Below are 17243 nucleotides of genomic sequence, written 5' to 3' on the forward strand. Positions count from 1 at the left end.
TGTGAAATTGACCCTTTTTAATTTATTTTTTTATTTCCTTCATTTGTGCTAAAACTTTTGTCGAAAAATATCAAATCAAAGAAAAATATTTATATTACGGATAATAAAATGTCCTAATTGTGTATTTGATTAATAAAATATTTAAAGATTGCGATTATGGATTGAATTTATTATTTTCGAAAGAATTTTTTTAGAAATGCAATACTATTTTTAATATGTATTATTAGATTTGAAAATATTTAATTGTGTTAGTAATTTTATTTTTCATTCAATTCTATATATTAATATTAATCGACTTAATAAAATATGTCATTTCAAATAAATTTTATCTATATATATATATATATATATACATACATTTTTATTAATTGTGTGCTAATAATTAGTAATAATTGTATTTAGTGGAAATTAATTGGCTTAATTTTTGAAAGCAATAAGAATGATTAATTATCTTATTTAGAAGTTATAAATTGAATATTAAGGGTACTATTCACCACATATATAAAAAGTAAATGTGAAATGCAAAGTCAAATGTTTATCATCTATTCATGCTTAGGTTATTGAAAAATAATTTTTTTTGTATCATATTTTATCAAATTAATATAAATTAATGGTGACTAAAAAGTTGATGGATTATTATAAAATGACTTTTCTTCTAATACTTATTTAAGTAAACATCGTTAACGGGAATTTTATTATTATTATTATTTTTTACTTTTATGTTTTATTTTCAATGAAATCTTTTAGGAATACCATTTAATCTATAATATTAGGTTTAAACAAATTTAAGTGTATATATAATTTTATTTTAATTTTATTGTTTTTATATATCTTACATGTTAATATTAATTGATTTAATAGTCTATGCCATTTCATGTTAATTATATATGTGGTATTGTTATAATTTTTATTTTATTTTTATTAATCGTATACTAATAATTAGTAATAATAGTGTTTAGTGGAAATTAATTGACTTAATTTAAAAGATAAATAATTTTAATTTTACTAATAATGGAACCATAAACATAAAAATATAAGGGTAAAATGAAAAAGGAAAGACATGAAGATAAATGAGGGTATATTGGACTTAAAGCTAGTTAAATGTAAATGCACAATTGATAGTCAAAAGTTTCTCCTCGATCCCCACTTTTAATATATTGTAGATGAATGAATGAATATTATTGCAGGTCATGTAGATGAAATAAAATGCCACTGACACATCAAAATTATATAAATCGATATTGTATAATTTTTCTTCATCACTCTAAATTAACCAAAAGTATTTGAAAAATTATATTTAATAATTTGGTGCCGTCATAATTTTTTATATTTGGCCGATTACTTATTAAATGAAAACCCAAAGGTTTAAAATTAATAAGTAGGAGAGGTTTTATAAGCATGTATGAATCCACATTAATTTAGATTAAATGAAGTTGGATTTAAAGATAGAATATTTTTAAATGAAATAATGAAGTGATTATCCTATATATAACATTTTATTTGTTTTTAATATTGTAGTATTGTCAACGAAGATTAATACAGTTATATATGAAAATTTTGGAGGATTTCGTGTAGAAGATTTCGACAAAATTATTCATTAAGCTAAATAATAATCAATCCTAATTTGAATTTTGGCCCAAGATGCGTAGCTTAATATAACAAGTACATCGACCTCCTATAGAGAGTGTTTAAAGTTGCAAGGTTTTCAAGCCTTTGATTAAAATTATAGTTTTGAATCTATATTTGTATACTTAAATACATGTATCATACAAAGATTATTTTTATTTTATTAATACACAAATAATTAGTTTTTACAAAATATCACTTAATCCATTATCACTGATACATAACAAAAACCTACTTGCAGGAGAAAGATACGTTGATTGGAAAATAAACATTAATATTGTTCTTATCGTTGAAAAATACAAATTTGTGCTGCTTGAAGTTTGTCCCAAGACCACTAAAGATGACTCCATGGAATATCAAACGACTTCATATGAAAAATGGTATCATTTTGATGAGATGGTCCATTGCTACATTTTGGCATCTGTGTCAAATATATTGCAATATAAGTATCAAAATATAGAAACTGCTTTTGACATGATGGAATGTCATTAAGAGTGTTTGGACATCAAAGTCAACAACCTAGACAAAGCTTCCATTAGGGCAATCTTGGATACATACATGAAACCAGAGACATCTATAAAGGACCATATCTCAACCATTGATTCCGAAACGCAGATTGGCATGGTTCCTGAGACTCTTCTTGAGATGTTCTCACAATTCAAAGTTGACTGTAAGCTCCACAAAATGAACACGTCTCTGAAGAATTTAATGAAAAACTCCAAAGCATAGAATCTTTTCTAAAGGCCAAAGGTGGAGATGCTTTATTTTGATGGTCAAATCTCTCTTATGCAAAGGAGTAAACAAAAGGAAGAGACTAAAAAAAAAAAAAAAGATGACAAGTTAAAAGGAAAGAAAACTAATGCAGAAAGAAAACCAAAGAGAAAATGCTTTGTTTATGGACAAAATGATCATTGGAAGAGGAATTGCCCAAATCACCTAACTAAAGGAAGGCAAGGTAAAGATAATGGTCTATTCATTGAGATATGCTTAGTGGTTGATTCTACTAATATCTGGATTGTAGATTCTGGAGCTATTAATCATGTTTGTAATTCTTTGCATAGGTTCCAAGTAACCAAGCACCACAATGAAAGAATATACACTCTAAGAGTTGCCCTGGGAGCTATAGTGTCTACCAAAGCTATTGGCACTTTTAACTTATATTTTGAAAATCGTAGACATTTGATTCTAGATGACTATTATTATGTTCCAAAATTTACATGAAACTAGTTTTCATTGCACTTTTATATTGTGTTGATTATTCGGTTCTTTTTACCCATTTTAGGTGGTTAAAGTTGAATAATTCTATTATGTGTTCGAGTTATAAGATTAACAATCTCTATGTCTTAAGTCTTACGATTGGCTCTTTATATAACACTACTACTACTAGGAAAAAAAAAAGAGAGGCTACCTAGTATTGATGACACTCTTCTATGACATCTTAAGCTGGGTCAAATCAATCTAGATAGGATTCGAAGATTAGTGATTGATAGACCTTTAATTGAGTTAGAGGTGGAATCCATACCAACATATGAATTTTGTATAGAATGTAAGATGACCAAGAAGCCTTTTAAGGCTAAAGGACTGAGAGACAAAAAAGTTTTGGAATTAGTACATTCCAATATTTATAGACCCATTAATATTGGGTTAGAGAAGGATATTAGTACTTTATCATCTTTCCTTATATCTCACAAGTTTGAAGCTTTGGAGAAATTCGAAGAATTCCGAATGGACATTGAGAAATAATTAGGTAAGAGTATCAAAGTCCTTCGATACAATCTATGTGGAAAATATCTGTCCCAATAGTTTAAGGTCTACTTATCAGATACTAAAATATTATCCCAATTGAGTAAACTGACGACTCTTCAACAAAATGGTGTCTTAAAAAATGAAGAAATCAAACTCTTTTCAATATGGTGAGATCAATGATGAGTTATTCCTCATTTAGTATTTCCTTTTGGAGATATAGGCAAAAAATGACCATTTACATTTTTTTGTACCATTTAAGTCAATTCCCAAGATGCCTTTTGAATTATGGAATGGGCGCCATTTACACCACATCCGGATATCAGGTATTCGGCTTATGTGTTAAAGGAAAATATGAATAAGATGGAATCAAGATCAGATCTTTATCTATATATAGGATATCTAAAAGGAACAAAAGGTTACTACTTTTATAATTCTCTAGATAAGAAGGTATTTGTTTATACAAATGCAACCATCTTAGAGGACAAGTCTATAGAAGAATGCAAGTGCACTCATAAAATTTTGGTTCTAGATTTCCACATAGAATCAAATAGTAATTACTTGGAACCTTCCATTGAATTAATAGTTTCTAATGAGGTAAATGAGCAATTGTAACCCACAGAACCCCATGGACAAACAGAGCCAAAGGTAGTAGAGAATATGGTACCCATTGTCATGCCTCTCACGATGGGATAATAGGGAGGTTGATCCTAATCAAAGACAGGACCAAGTAGTGGGAATAGAGGAAGGACCTTTAATTGGACAAGATGATCAAGTACCTCCAACCGTTACTTGTAGTAGAAGGATCGTGAGATCACCTTCTAGATACTTGCTCTACAAAGAGTCTTATCAAACGTTCTCTACTGAGCATGAGGAAGATCTCATTTTGTTTAAGGAAGCGATTGAGAATTTAGATTTTAAATTACAAAATTATGCCATAAACTTAGAGATGAAATCTATATATTCCAAAAAAGTTTGGGATCCTATAGATGCACCTAATAGGGTCAAACATGTAGGGCAAAATAGTTCTACAAAAGGAAATGAGGAGTAGATGGGAAGGTTGAAACTTTCAAAGCAAGGCTAATGACAAAGGTGTTTACCTAAATATAAAGTAATGATTACAAGGAAACCTGTTCACTGATTGCCATGCTTAAATCTATTTGAATCATTTAGTCCATTGTTGCTCATTAAGATTATGAGGTATGGACCTCTAGTGATGCAACATTAGGGTTTCGTGAAAAAGGGTCATGAAAGGAAAGTTTACAAGTTGCAAAGGTCCATTCATAGACCTAAGCAAGCGTCTAGGTCTTACAATGTCAAATTTGATCAAACTATTAAGACGTATGATTTTGACCAAAATGTAGATGAGTCTTGTGTATACAAGCGTATACAAGGAAAGAAAGTAATTTTTCTCTTTATATGGATAGCATTCTACTCATTAAAAATGATGTAGGGACTTTGTCATCTATAAAGAAAAGGTTGTCACGACAATTTGATATGAAAGACTTGGGAGAAGCTAAAATCTTGTTTGAGCCTCATTCTTTCCACAAAGTACATTTTTAAACAGTGCGTTGACATTATTTCAACTACACATTTTTCAATAAAGCAATATTACACGCAAATTCAAAAAAATTTCTTATTTCTTAACCACACATTTTCCATCAATACACTATTTCAAAATTCATTTTTTCCACCAAAATGGGGCTCAAACAAGGGCTAAATATGTTTTGCCGTTCTGGCATCCGTATCTTACAAGATAAGAAAAGTAGGCAAGTACCATTATCCCAATCTTCATATACTAACCGGATATTGTCTATATTTACAATAAAAAAAAAAAGTTTTTGAAAATGGACAACTTCAGTTTAGATTTGGAATTAATCTATCTAAGAAGCATTTTCCTAATACTCCAATAGATATAGATAATATAAAGAAAGTTCATTATAGTTTGACTAAGGGAACCTCATGTATGCTATGCTTTGCACAAGACCGGATATTTGTTATGTTGGGCTATTATTAGTCACTTTCAATCTAATTTGGAACCAGAATATTGGACAATAGTAAAGCATGTATTCAAGACCATTCGGAGAATGAGAGATTATAAGAAAATTATTTGAATCCCAATTTCAATTTTCAATCTAATTTTGACTCTAAAAAATCCACATTGGGTTCAGTATTCATACCGGAATGTGGACCCATGGTATGGAGAAGCATCAAGAAATCTTATATTGTCGATATTACCATGGAAGAAAAATATGTAGCTACTTGTAAAGTTGGTAAATAGGCTGTATGGTTCAAGAAGTTTCTTTTGAACCTTGAAGATTTACCTTCGGCATTGAAATCCATAACACTTTATTTTGATAATATAGGGATGGTTGCTAATGCTACAAAACCAAGGATTCATTAGCGTAACAAGCACACCTTATTAGAGAGATTTCTCATCAATAAGAATTGACAGTTAGTAGGACTGTATCAACAGATAATCTTATAGATCCGTTCACTAAGAGCTTACCAACTAAAGTTTTTGATGGACATCTTCAGAGGATGGATGTTCTTGATATTTCACATATACTTTAAAGGGCATGAGGGAGATTGTTAGTTTGATGTCCTTCGATTATTACTTTATAAACGTCATTATGAATTAATATTTGATTATTCCCGTGTATTTAAATTGTAATAATAATCTAAAATTTCAAGATCACATAGGATGTCACAAATTGTATACTTGATGGTTCAAATATAGTGAGACGTAATTTATGATTTGATCAAAATATATCGTTCACGACTGTATACAAAGTTGGATGCTTCATGTTGATAAAATTGCATTATTCTTATTGAGAATTGTCTAGGTCTTAGAAAGAAGAATAATGATGTATTTTCGTACACATTGACCAGGTTTGCGTAAGGACTCATTTGTGACTGCTCGAAATGAGACTGTACTTGATCATCGAAGTAGTCACCTAAATCCTGAACGAGTTATGCACCTTTGATTGCTAGTTTAAATTCTTTAAGATATCAATGGGTGAAATCTTAATTGGAAGATCGATCTTGGTACTTTGAAAACCAGGATGAAACAGTTATAAAATATAAAGGAATCCATTAATTATTACAATGAGACGATCATCACTCCGAGACATTTTCCAAGGCAGTTGAACTTGAGTTCAGTAGTCCGGTGATGGAATCGTTGGACTCTATGTTATGATTTATTCACAACGAATTTGACTTATGAAAATGACTCAGGGGGGCTATATATGTTGGAAGGACAAAATGATCATTTTGCTGATTTCAACATATTGACGATCAAACAGAGGTTGACTTGTGGAATGATGATTGAAGAATATTCTTATCAGATCATGATTTACTTCATAATTATCACTTGACTCGTAGAACAATTTCAAATTTTTGGTAGAATAAACTAGGATTAATAGATGTGTCTTCATTGGGCAAGAGTTGACCCATTAGACACATCTACTGGAGCTTGGGTCTTATAAATTTAATTAGGTCTTTTTCTTGACCCTAATATTGGTGTGAGATTTAACTGGCATATTACAATAAAGTTCAAGAGAAAGTGCACAATTATGAAACACTAATTGAGTATTATAAATATGTCCTTTGCGGCACATTTTTCAAGATATTGGGGTTAGCCACATTCTCACTTTTTCTCAAAAAGGAAGGCATCTAAAGAGGAAGAATAAGAGGGAAGGCCTAATGAAGGAAGCTTTGGCTAGAAAGGTGGAAGGTCATTAAAAGCTCTTCTAAGGTTATAATCTCTTCCTTATATGTAAAGATTTTAAATAAAAAATCCAATAACTTTAAAGGAGATTTATTAATAAGATCTATAATTTATTTAGATTTAATTTTCAAATGAAAATTAATTTCCTCTTATTAAATCTAAAACCGACACACATTTCAAATGTCGATAAGCTAAACTTTGAGCCTTATTTGTTCAAGTTGAATCCCTTGGCCTGAGTTAAATTGTTCTACCAACTCTTTAATTGATCTTTATATATCGAATCTGTATCTCTTCGTTTGTGTCACCCTGCTCTGCCAAATCTTTAGTTTTTCCTATCCATTGATTTTAATTGTTCTGGTGATTAAGCTGGCTGGTCGATTCCTTTTTAATTCGTTTTCGACATATTTTAGTTTTATATTATTAGATTTCTAAATGTTTAACAGAGATTATGAAGATCAATAGTGTATATATTAAAAAAAAAAAATTGTAGATGAATGAATAGATAAATATCACAAAACGTCTTCACCTTTCAATGTCATTATGCAAAACATTTCTACCTTTCATTTTTGGCATTTTTATCTCTATTTCCACCTTTCATTGCTCAAAAGGCCATTTTCATCTATTTTTAACGATTTTACCCTTCTATTTAAATAATACAAAAAGAAAAGAAAATAAATAAAGAACCAATTGCAACCATAGTCTCAGATTTTCAAAAAATTATAAATTGGTCACAATACTCTCTAAGTGCTGCAACAATTTCTTCCAAATCCTTGTACCTCATGTGGCTCTTGAGAACAGATAACATAAAAAGCCTGCAGGCGATAGGGGAGTCAATGGTGAAGCGGCTGGAAATTGCAGAGAAGAGGGTAGCAACGAAAGCAGCATTGGGTAGAATAGGGTGGAGGGAGGTCAAATAAGAAGTAAGAAGCCCAACGAAAAGAGTGAAAGAAAGCTTAGATAGATTAAAAAATTGAACCCATCTGGGATTATAATCGAGAGAGGACAAAAATCAATGGAACCAATTTTCTTGCTGCTGCGATGATTGTGGTGGGATTGGTGGTAAGGAGAGGGAGATGAGAGAATGGAGGGTGGTGAGCGAAAATGATGGTGCAAGATAGAAGGATTCTAAAGTGAGAGATTGGGAAAGGAGGAGATAGAGGTCATGGTAGAGGAGGAAAGAATAGGTAGCAGAGCTGGCAGAGATGAGGAGGGGGATAAGCTCCAAAAGGTGTCTATGGTGGTGGCAGGGAATGGAGCTGGAGCGGAGTGGTTTAGGTTTCGATAAGTTTGATTTTGAGTTTGGCTTTGAATCTCTTAGCAGTTTTCTCTGCTTCTTTTGGTACTCTTGGTGGCTTCGCAGGTCGTGGCCATTCCAACTATGGCGGTTGCGACGATAAATTTTAGGGCTGGATCTTGGTTGGGTGCTAGCTCTCATTTCTATAAGGATTTGGAAGAAATAGTTGCAACACTTAGGGAGTATTGTGACTGATTTATAATTTTTTGAAACTATAATTGCAATTAATTCTTTATTTATTTATTATTATTATTATTTTTTTTTTGTGTTATTGGAATAGGAGGATAAAATCGTCAAAAACGGACGAAAATAACATTTTGCACAATAAAATGTAAAAATAGGGGTAAAATGTCAAAAATGAAAGATAGGAATATGTCGCAAAATGACATTAAAATGTAAGAACGTTTTGTACTATTTACCCATAAATGAATTGTGGAATTATTATATCAATGAATGACGTAATACGTTAGTCAAAGTTGACTGCATACAATGACACCAAGTCTTCAAAGACTTGGCATTATTAATTAAAACTTTTGACCTTCATTACAATCTCTTGTCGATTATAATAACTTTTTCACGATTCATTAATAAAATATATTTTGAAGGTTCCCTAAATATATTTTTGTCAAGTTCATTTGTTAAAATATTTTTATTTTTTTAAAATATTTGAAGACGTAATGTTACACTGAAAAAGAAACACAAATAAAAATGTTATTTATCATACTATAGCCAAATAAATGTTTTTGGAATATAAAGTTAATACATGGACTCATAATTTCTTTCTACTTTTTAATTACACATTTATTGAAGAAATAATTTTTCACTAAAAAAAATTTCTCCCAAGAAAATGCTAAAAAGGGTGTTTTTGATTGAAATTTTAACGAATTTTATTAAAATTCATTAAAATCTAAGGAATTATCAATAACTCATGAATTTATAAAAAAATCATTATTAAAGAAAATTAAAAAAAAAAAATGGATTTCAAGTTTATAAATACACACATTATTTTGAAATTTCACCACTTTTATTGAAATTCTTATGAATTTTGTGAAAATCTATTTGAATTCACCAAACTCATTCAAATTTATAATATTTATTAAATTTTCAGTTGAGGACACCTCTAATTTAGAACAACTCTTCCATGCCACAATTAATATTTCTCACTATCAATGCCCATAAAATTGCAATTAAAGGTGAAAGTGGAAGGCTTGATGTTAAAATTTGTAAACAATTTAAAGGTTCAAAAACTTTATATCGATGCTTTGTGACTTTGATTTGGCGACTCTCAATTAAACCATCGATGAGATTATTCAAACTGTGCTTGAATGTGGTAATTATATGCGTTGTATATATTTGTTATCTGACTTGTCCTGCTTGATCTAGTAAGCTCTTCTTAATACTAAAAAATGGTGAATATTAAATATACATGTTAATTTACTAGGCTAAACAATCTGTTTTTTTTTTTTTACGAAGAAGAATGTTGGAAAATACGGGTCATAGATCGTTTATGTGGGGTGATTCGACCCTCAAGATTTCAAAAGTGGACAGGAGAAAATGTTTTGAATGGAATTCAAATTCATAACTTCCTTAATTCCCTACAATTCCCAAATAACTCCTTGCAACCTTCTAATTGAAGTTATGGGAAAAGATGAAGGAAAGTAGAAATTTGTATGTAAAAATACATCAAAATTGGAAAAGTCATAAAATCACTATTGTGGCATAAAACTCACAAAATAAGATATTAAGATTGTGGATAATAATCATCTTCCATTGTAATTGGGATTGGGACCATTGAAGTGCAAGAAAATTGAAGATTGAGTTTTGGAAAGTAAGGTCATTGTTCGTCGAATTCCCGCAAGCGTACGGGTTCGTTGTACAAGTAATAATCATGATGAGAGAGTTATCGTCCCACAGGGAATAAGGATCAATTTTAATATATTTGATATAGTTAATTCGTATTTGTAACAGAAAAAACGATCGAGGGAATAACTAAATAATTTTTATAACTAAAACTTGTGAAAATAATTAAATTTGGTTTAAAAATTCAAATGTGTAAACGTATTGGATTTCCGACGCCATTGATTAATTATTATTTCTAATTCTCAACCAATAATAATTATCAATTTATGCAATTGCGACGATCGATAATTCCGTTTATTTATTTATTTATTATTCTTTCCCAAGATATAATAAACATATGATTACCACGAGACGATCTTATTCCTAAGTCGAATTCATATGGCAAACATGCATTGACAATTAGGATTATCATATAAGATCGCACACGCCACAAATACTATTCCTAATATTTATTGCCCATGTGTCTCAATAATAGTGTTCTACCTATCGTGAGTTTTTCAACACTACGAAAAAGCAACTTATTATCCTAATGGTGCGCAAATATTAGAACAATCTAATTATGCATATTATTGGAATCACAACGCAATAATTAACATAAAAACATAGGTCTCGAATTAAAACTAAAAATTAAACAATTTTGTCATCATCCAATACGTGAAAATATTTAGCCTAGCATAAAATTGGAATTAAACATATAAAAATGGAAGGAAATCACCGAAAATCGATGGGACATGATTGACTCCACGAATTTGCTCGACTTTTGCACGTGTTTGTTGATTTTTCCAAGGCAGCCGTCCACTTCTCTTCTTTTACAAAAAGCTTTCCTTCCAACAGCTCAAGATTATATATTATATGTATATTTATATAAAAATGAGCAACAAGTCCCAATGTTTCCTCCAAATTCCAGCCCTCCAATTTCTCTATCGTGTGTGTCTATACATATATTTCAACCCTCAAGCAACTATGTAAGTGAAATCAGTTCAGCCACTAATTTCCTCCCTGTTCGTAGTCTGATGTGTATATGTATATTTAACCCAGCAGCACTTTTAATCCAGTTGGCGTGTATAATTCCAGTAGGTCGGCAGCCTCTTTTTGTTTGTAGAAAAAAAACTCCTTCAACCCCTGGTGAACTCACAAGCAGCCACCCAAATTTTTTTCAAACTAATTCTCTTCTCTCTACTCGTGCCTCCAATCTTTTTCTTTGCTTTCTTTCCAGCAACTCTGCCCTTGTTTTTCTGCCCACTTTCAGCAACTTGTATGTATAATATCTTTCTCTTTCAACCGCCTAATTAGTCCTCTATTTGAGGTGGAATTCCAATTGGTCTCCCCTCTTCTCTTTGGCAGCCGTCCCCTTCCTCTTCTCTTTCTCTCCGCCGGCTGTTCTGGTTCTCTCCTCCCATGAAAACTGATCTGCATGGTTTTTAATAGTAAAACCTAGGAAAATTTTCAGCTTTGGTCCCTGAAGTTTGGAGAAGCATTTAAAATGACCCCCAATAATTAAAATGGCCCACAAGCGCCCAATTCACTGTAATTGGCCGCCAAATAAATGGATTTTGTGTCATTTGCAGCCAAGTCCCTCAATAATTGCATCTCAAATCCTCCACTTTTTGACTTGTATGCCTTGACCTCCAACTTTCATCAATGGCCAATTTAATCCCCGTGTTTTGGATTTTGTCACTTTTCGCCAATTTTTGCTTCTTTCCTTTCCTTCCTCGTCCAAGCACGAGTTTTACCTAAGAAAATTAATACAATAAAATTTAGATCATATTTTTCCAAAAGAACAATAAAATTATATAGTTTAGAGCCCCGAATAAGTGTAGAAAATACATTTATCAGTCATTTTATTTAAAAGATTTTGAAATTCATCATTTCAAGTGAACGTGTTGACCCGAAATTTATGTTCAAGTATGCTATGAATTATTACATTGGTATTAGGACCTTAAAGTTGAATTCCTTGTAATATTTCATGCTTAAATATGACATTACATGATTAAATTGAGTTATGAGTTTTGTATGTAATGTTTTCAAACTTGATGTTGTTTTATGGCATCTTTTGATAATTTACTGCTTGTTTACATTGATAATTATGTAATAGGATTAATATGGTTAGAAAAATATTTCCACGAGCTTTTCAACAATAGAAAGAACTTAACATTTTGGAATTAAAACAAAGAAATTATGAGGTTTTGAAATTTGGACGAAAATCTAAATTTTCGTATGAAAATTTGTAAAATTCGAAATTTTTTCACATGATAACTTCTTCTACACATCATGTCATGCTTCTCATTTAGTATGGTTGGATAGATCTTCTCGAGATCTTTTTAAAGGTATAAGAAGCATTAAATTTGGACTTGAAATGCAAAAGTTATACTCTCCCAAAATTTGGATGAAATTTTGATTTTTTGTATGAAAATTGGTAAAATTTACAATTTCATCACATGATACTTTCTTCTACACTTCATGTCATGCTTCCCACTTGATATTAGTAAGATTGATCTTCACGAGACCTTTCTAACAACATAAAGATCATTAACTTTGACTTTGAAATAAAGAAGTTATGACATCTCGAAGTTTGATCGAAAATCTGGAGATTTTACATGATCTTTTTGCCATTTTGACTGTCGGACGGATGTGTTAATGTCCCAAACACGGCCTTAAAAATTGATTATTTTTTTAAATTTGACTACACAAATGAACTCAGACCATCGAAATTAGTCAAGATGACCCATGGAAAAAAAATTCGGAGACGATGTGAAGGAGTTGACACGCCTCCTCATTTTTTTTATTAATTTTAAAAAATAATTGCAGATTGGTTTCACATATAGGGGCGCCTACAGGGCCCAATTTCAATTCTAAAAATTTCAGATTGGTCCTTGAATTATTTTAATTTTTCAGTATAATTAAAATAATTTTTAGATAGTCAATTTTTTTTTTTAACTTGATTAAATTTTAAATTTTTTTATAAACTCAAGAATATTTATTACATGGTATTTGGCTAGTAGGGATTATTTTTTGAAATACTCTCATTTTTATTTTTATTTTTTGAAATTGAAACATACTCCGAAAGTATTTAAAAAGCACATTTTTATATTTGTTCATGAGTTGTATGAGCCTTTGATTATGTTATGTGATCTTTTGTGACTTGTTTCTATTTTTGTGCTTGATTAAATATGGTTGGATCCATGCACACTTATAGCATCCTCAGAGGGATGTTTGAAAAGTAAAGAATATGGAACTTGTTAAAAACCTACGTACTTATTAAAATTAATAAACGAATATGGAAGATAACCTAGTAGAATACGTGAATATTTTTGAAAATTTTTTGTGATAAGTAGAATATGAGATTTTTTATGTCACTTTCCATTTGTTAAGATCGTGTTGCAACAGATATTAAAGTAAGATTGAGAATCTGTATAATAAAACTTAAATGATGTAAGTTTTATTCTTCGATTATAATTGGAATTATTTTTGGAACAATTAATTTTTATATTACAGTATATGTAATAATTGGATAAACGTTCATGTTTATTTTTAATTGTACATTATGAAATTTCCTTAATGAATTGCATGTTATCTATTTATTCGTGAATTGTTATGAATGCTAAGGTAAGTAGAATAGTGAGATTCTCACTTAGACATATTGACTGTCAATTAAATGATAGTTCGGTGATTGGAAGATTTAAAGAAAATTTCACATAGAACTATTTGATTCACTAACTGGGTAGAAGTTCTTAAACTGAAAGAATTAATATAGTTCTTGCTGAAAGCTCATGAAATTGAGTATATGATAGTGAAATAATAAGATTGTGGACAATGATTGGGAACATAGTGAACATTCGACTCTGTACCTAATGTTGAAAATCGGAAGAAGATTAATTGCTTCAGTTTGGGGAAAAAGCTGCGTATTAAAGTCATCTTCCTTCCTGTGCATAAATAAATGTACTTATGGTTTTAGTCTCCGCATGTAAAAGTCATCTTCCTTCCTGTGCATAAATAAATTTGGAAATTGGGTAAATAAATTATAGCAGCTCATTCTCTCTCTCGTGTTGGACTGTTGCATAATTTTTCCCTCCAAAAATTGCCTTGCACATGTTGGATTATTCAAATCCCTGTCAACAGTGTGTTGTTCACCCTTTTTGAGAAAAATAATTCAGGAGTTCGAAAGTGAAATATGAATTTGACTCTTGGGTAAGTGCAAGTGTACAAGCAGCCTTTTATCCTGTATCCTTGGAGGCATAACCTGCGATTTACCTTCCTCACGATGCTTCAGAGTAGGAGCGATGGAGGACCCTTAAAGTTTGAGTTTCGACCTTTTTTTCTATAATTGATAAAACAAAGGCTGCTCTCTCTCTCCCACTCCCCCCCCCCCCCCCCCCCCCAAAGTATAGAAAAGAAAGGCCTGAAAATTTCCAGCCGGCTCAATTGAAATCTCAATGAAATGGAGAAAATTTCCTCCAGCCGGCTAAATTGAAATCTCCATTTCCACTCATTTTCTCCAAAATTTTTAACTTCCATCTCCACCCATTTCGAGTCCCAGAAGGGAGAAAGCAACCTCCGGCTAGCACATGCTTGAAGTACTCCGACCACAAGCGAGCTCAAGCGCACTCGGTGCTCATCTTTACGGAGTCCACAAATCCCTTTCGAGATCATCTTAGTCCTGTCTAGTAAGTGTATAACCTGTGATTTTTTCTTTATTTTCTGTTGAATTGAAGATTTTATTGGAGCTCTGTTATTTTTATCTTTGATATATTAGATGTTGAAGACCACATTTAAATGGGTAGCAGTCAAATTTCTTTGCACACGATTTTGGATTTTTGCTTCATTATTGTGGATCTGTGTAATTTGATTATCATGTTTACATTTCCCGTCTCAATGAATGAAGTACCCATCATGCTCCCCGGTGTGGTTACATTTCCCGTTATCTTTAGTATTCAGGTCCTTATGCTGTGTATCACTCACCACTTTTTCATTTTTAATCCTGTCATTTAGCTGCTCCTTTGAATCTCCCCACCATCCGTGCTCTTCGCAAAAATATAAATTCAATAGTTAAGTTATTGTATGAGAAACTTGCACCTTATTTAAGATAGTTTTCTTGCATCAATTGACGGGTCTAATTTACAATCAGAGATGCCATAATGCTAAATATGAGGCACTTTTAAGACAAGCTAAAGAAAGTGATGATTGTGTGTTCAATAATTTGGCTATACAATTTTCCAGCATGCCAGTGCTTGCCAACTCTCAAGCAAAACACCAAAATTGGCTATTCCAGTATCATGGTTAGTTCTTTCCATTAAAGTTTGGAACCTGCCTCACTATTAAAATTTGCTGCTGTACCACTAGGATCATCAGAAATTGTGGTTGGAATACTTATAAATTTCTTATTGATGCATAGTATTGGTTGCCAACAAATTGCATTCACAACATATTTGTATTCAAGCTACTAGAGTCAATACGCCTTGGCATCTAAACTTCTGAAGCTAAAAACATTATTTTATTTCATTTTTAAATTGAAATACTTGCTATGTACAGGTCTTTAGTATGATTTTTTTATTGGTATAATAATATTTTTCCACAAAGTAAATGTATTGACATTATGATATAAAATGTTTGGCAAATGATTTGCTTTATTTTAATTATTGTTCGAACAACAGTGTTTTCTATCTGAGTTGATGCTCTGTGATTTTCTCGCGTCGCAGAATGGGCAGTTGTCAAAGAAGATTCAACCAGCCAATCGTCTAGAGCTAGTGCTTCCTCGATTAACTTTGTGACGAATGAAACATCTGAACATATATTACATATGTTTCAATCTCAAGTTCGTATCTCTGCGGAAGAAGATCTACATATTACGGTGAACGCGAAGGTGTGCAAGGAATCATCGAAGTGAATTTTGAAGGGAAGGGGCCGACCTGAATAGTAGCTGTCAGTAGAAGTAGTAGTTATTGCATAATCTTTTGTATGAGGTCGAACTATGTTGAGCGAAGGCCTGTAAACTATGTTTGTAAATTCTACTAATTTATGAAATGCTATGTTTTAACTCTTATTTCGAATGTCATTGTTACTTGTAAATATTGCTGGAAAGAGTTACTAGCTTTGTAGGAGAGATATTAAAGGGCAAAAAGTGTAAAAAGATGTTACACTGATTATAATTCGAGGGAATATAATCTTTGCTTCAATTTATGAATTATTATGTTCATTGTCCTGAAAAACTAAATGGTGACACAATTGCACTTTTACAGTAATGCAGTGTTTGATGAAGCAAAATTTTCGATGGAACTAGGAATTCCAATTCCAAGTTCCATTTTTTGCATGTTTGATACCATTATTTTCTAGGGAATTGGTTTTCTCCATTTTTCCAGCCACGTAGACAATTTCCAACTTTTGTGGGTGTGGGAAATGATCTTCCAGGCAATGTTGACGATTTTATTTATTTATTTATTTTTTGGAAACAAATTATATCTCTAACTGTAAGAAAATATTTCCCTTGAATTGACAATTTTCATATAAAACAAAGACAAACGAACATCAAAATATAGATGATTTTCTTGAATTTTTAATTTTTTCATATTTTTGCAATAGAAACAAATTTCATCCCCAATATCAGTAAATTCTGTACATTTAATTGACAATTTTATGTAAAACAAAGTCAAACGAAAACAAAAAAAATACTTTTATTTCAACATTTTCCACGTGGAAAATTATGCCAATCAAACACAATGATTTATAATTCTCAGAAAAATAATTTCCCATCAATTCAATTCCCTGGAATTTGTTTTCTTTCCACCCAAATTCTACCTTTGCAATCAAACGGACCATAACTGTTTTCATTTGCTTGATTTGTCAAGAATGGCCAGCATCCATAGGCTTTCAAGGTATAAACTACCATACAATGAGAGGACATCTCCTTAGTTTAGTAAGCATTGACCTCAGTGAATTTACCCCCTTCCTCTCCACTTAGTCATCTTGTTGAATATGTCTCAACCAAGGTAAAAG

General features: G+C 31.3%; 1 long non-coding RNA gene across 1 annotated transcript; it reads left to right on the top strand.

Moving 5' to 3' along the window:
- Positions 1-14635: 14635 nt before the first annotated feature.
- On the top strand, positions 14636-16300 carry LOC111410004. Its single transcript, XR_002705597.1, has 2 exons — positions 14636-14917; positions 15950-16300. It is a non-coding gene; the product is annotated as an uncharacterized LOC111410004 (long non-coding RNA).
- The last annotated feature ends 943 nt before the right edge of the window (positions 16301-17243 follow it).

The sequence above is a fragment of the Olea europaea genome, chromosome 15 (genome assembly GCF_002742605.1).
Source record: "Olea europaea var. sylvestris chromosome 15, O_europaea_v1, whole genome shotgun sequence".
Classification (NCBI taxonomy): domain Eukaryota; kingdom Viridiplantae; phylum Streptophyta; class Magnoliopsida; order Lamiales; family Oleaceae; genus Olea; species Olea europaea.